This window comes from Camelina sativa, chromosome 11 (assembly GCF_030686135.1).
Source record: "Camelina sativa cultivar CO46 ecotype springtype chromosome 11, ASM3068613v1".
In the NCBI taxonomy this organism is placed as follows: Eukaryota; Viridiplantae; Streptophyta; class Magnoliopsida; order Brassicales; family Brassicaceae; genus Camelina; species Camelina sativa.
Window position 1 is genome coordinate 28,308,367 of NC_141890.1, and position 3,348 is coordinate 28,311,714.

General features: G+C 38.8%; 1 pseudogene; it reads left to right on the plus strand.

The window, feature by feature from the left end:
• Positions 1-420: 420 nt before the first annotated feature.
• On the plus strand, positions 421-1,350 carry LOC104728337 (putative B3 domain-containing protein At5g35780 pseudogene; annotated as a pseudogene).
• The last annotated feature ends 1,998 nt before the right edge of the window (positions 1,351-3,348 follow it).

Here is a 3,348-nt window from a genome sequence, read left to right on the forward strand (position 1 = left end):
AAACTTTTGAGACAATCCACTGTTTTAGATTGTATGAAGTCGAACGTAAATGCCAAAAGACTTAATAATAAAACTAAATACACAACAACAACAACAAAAAAAAAACAATGAAACAAAAACGAAGCTGCAGAGAAACCAAATAGGAAATACCAAATAGGGACTAAATCTTAATTATAGCATTTCCCTAATCATCCATGTTAACTTGACAATAATTAGTTACTACGAATCACAATAATTAAACCACTAAACTCAAACGAAGGATGTAAAAACAAAAAACCCTAGCCCTAATGTAAGTATATAAGGCAAGAGAAGCACTTTTTCTCTTCAGTTTCGCTTGTTTCTCTCCTCTCAATAACAATTTCCTGATCACGTTCGTCTTTCACACTCACAACTCTTTGAGTTTCTTTCAATTCGATCAACATGAGTATGAATAATCTCACGGACACGGATTCAGGTAAGGATATGTGGTCGAATTTTTTTTTACTTGTGGATACTGCGGTTATGGTACAGGAAGAAGAACAACGTCGTCGTCTTCCTAGAGAAGAAGATAGCGAGAAGATTTTCTTCTATCTTTTCCCGAGGAAGAAGAGGTCGTCTTTGGTGAAGAGAAGATACACACAACAAAAACCTAATGGGGTTTCTATGATGGCTTCGTCTTCATCGCTCGATGATGATGACGAGACGAAAAGCACACAAAACCCTAGTTTTTTAGATGAGCCTGTGGTGTCTGATGCAGAGCTACTACGTGCAAAGAAGGGGAAATCTAAGATTGTCTGTGAAGATTACGACTACCGCCAAGAGAGTGATGAGGCGACGACAAGCGGCAAGAGGCGTGCCGTGGAGCAGAGGAAGAGTGGTAATTTCAAGAAAGAAAAGGTTGCTTCTTCCCCAAGGAGGACGGATACAGATGCACCGGAGTGGATTTTTCAGGTGATGAGAAGAATGAGAGATAATGCCGCAAACCCGTTGCTGATCTTTAAGAGGGGTCTAACACCGACTGATGTGAATTCAGCCCAGTGCCGTCTCTTAATCCCATGCCAGCAGCTAATCAGAAACGACTTCTTGACGCCGAGGGAGTCTCGAGCCATAAATAAAGAGGAATACATCGAAAACGACGATGATACTATCGGTGTGGGAACAATTCTTGTGAACCAAAGATGTGAAAAGTGGGGTTTGCGTTTCAAGCTATGGCCGATGGAGAAGGAAACTGGAGTTGGAACCTTGAATTACGCTTTGAACTGGGCGTGGAACGATGTCGTCAAGGGTAACAACTTAAAAGCCGAGGACAAGATCAGTCTTTGGACTTTCAGGTGGCGTGGAGTACTCTGCTTTGCTCTTGAGACATACTAAGCTTCTTCCTTAATTTGGTGTCTGATAATGTTTGATTTGTCTCTTGACACGATTTAACTTGATTGATCTAGTTTTTTTCTTCTGCACAGCCATTGAACTTGTGGTTTTGGTCTAGTAATAGCTTCTAGAAAGTGTTAATTAGCTAGCTACATTAAGGGGTTTTATTATGGTTTCGTTCGTCTCTTCTAATATTTTTTTTGAAAATTAGTGAATTTTCATTAAAGAAAATGAATTGTAACAGCTACAATAACTTTACACAGCCGATAGGCCTTGCCAAAAAAAAAAAAAATCAAGGGCTATCACGTTAAGAGAATACTGTCTAGAATTGTAGTCAGCATTACACAAGCCTTAGCCAGTCTCGCAGGAGGTGTTTGAAGAGTTTCCTGTGGCTCCTTGCAAGGATCGCGTCTCTAATATTAGAGTCTCTTCTAATATTAGTAGTAACTTCTCTATCCCTGGTGTTGTTTCAGATATTTTCTTTGGTTTGAATTGAACATTTTCTTATAAATAATATGGTTTCTTGTTTTGTCTACTTTAGTTATTACTGCACTGTTCAAATACCTTTGAGATGGAAATAATCAACACAATACACAGAGCGAAACAGTAAAATCATGACAAACAAGTTTAGGTTTCGTTAGAAGTATAACCTGTTTGTTGGAAATGATAATTTGGACAGCTCTCAAGAAATTTGGCAACATTTTCTAAATCAGTCATTAGATTTCACAAGGAATCGCGTCCTGTATACGATGACAGATGATCTGAAGCAAAAAAAGGAAAGACAAATATTCAATCTAAAAGACACATACTTTGAATTGAGGTTTGAACGACAAGATCAGTCTAATGTTGGTGTGTCTAAGGCCATTGGGCCATTGGTTGTTGCTAATCGGCTTTGTGTTTTCTAAGCCTCATAAGGTTTTTTTTTTTACTCCCGCCGAAAGAAGAGTCTTCTACGTGTTAGAGATATGATAGAGATATGATAGAGATATGATAGGATTCCTATTAACTCCTCAATATTTGATATCATTGTATTAGGAAACCTCTGTAATTACGCCTAACCTCTGTAACTACTCACTGTGTATATTAGCCTACTTCTACATGGTATCAGAGCAAGGTTTCGATATCTAAATTTTTTTCTCGGCTGCCTCTCTTATTTCATTGTTTCATTGTTGTCTCCTCCCTGCACTCACTCTCCGCCGCTCCAACTTGCCGCCGCTGTTTTTGCAGACTTCGATTGCTGGGTTCAATGCCTTCTTCGTCCTCTTCACGTCGTGTGTTGCCGTCCCGCGCCGCTGCTCCTCCCTATGCACTAAACACTCCATTTTTCTATTACACCACGCATGGAGCTTGCTGATGATTTGTCTGATGTTATTGAGCTTCTTCTTCAGTAAGCTCCAAACAAGTGTCGCCACGCATGGAGCTTGCTGTAAGCATCACTTGTTTACTTGTTCCTCTATTATAGTAACTTGTCTGTCCGTCTCCTCTGTTATATGTTCGTCTCCTCAGAAAGATGAACATGGTGAACAATGATCAAATGTATATCGTGTTGATGCTTACAGTCATATCTTAAGTCTAGAGAGTGAGATTTGTCTCTGAGAAGCTGCATAATCAAAGTCAGAGTACTGTCCTTGTATGATTCAGAGTCTTTCACTCCTCTTTACGGTTGATATGCAGAGCACTAGTAGGCCATGACAAATAGTGATTGTCCTGTAATCGCAGCCACTCCGTTTTAATTAATTAATAAATTGTTAAGCAAAATCAATGAAAGGTTAATAAAATGTTCAAAAGTTTGGATTTTTATCTGATTTTATTAAAAGGGTCGGTCGATACTGAGTAGAAACTTTCCTGATTTGTGATTCTTGGTGGGTACAGGTTTCAGAGTTTAATGGAATCATACCTCAGAACCAGAATGATCAGAAACGAGATAAAGCTTCTTTCTTATTGGAGGTTTGTAAAAAAATGAATAGCTTTTTGAACAGAACATGTGTTTCAGAATCAGAA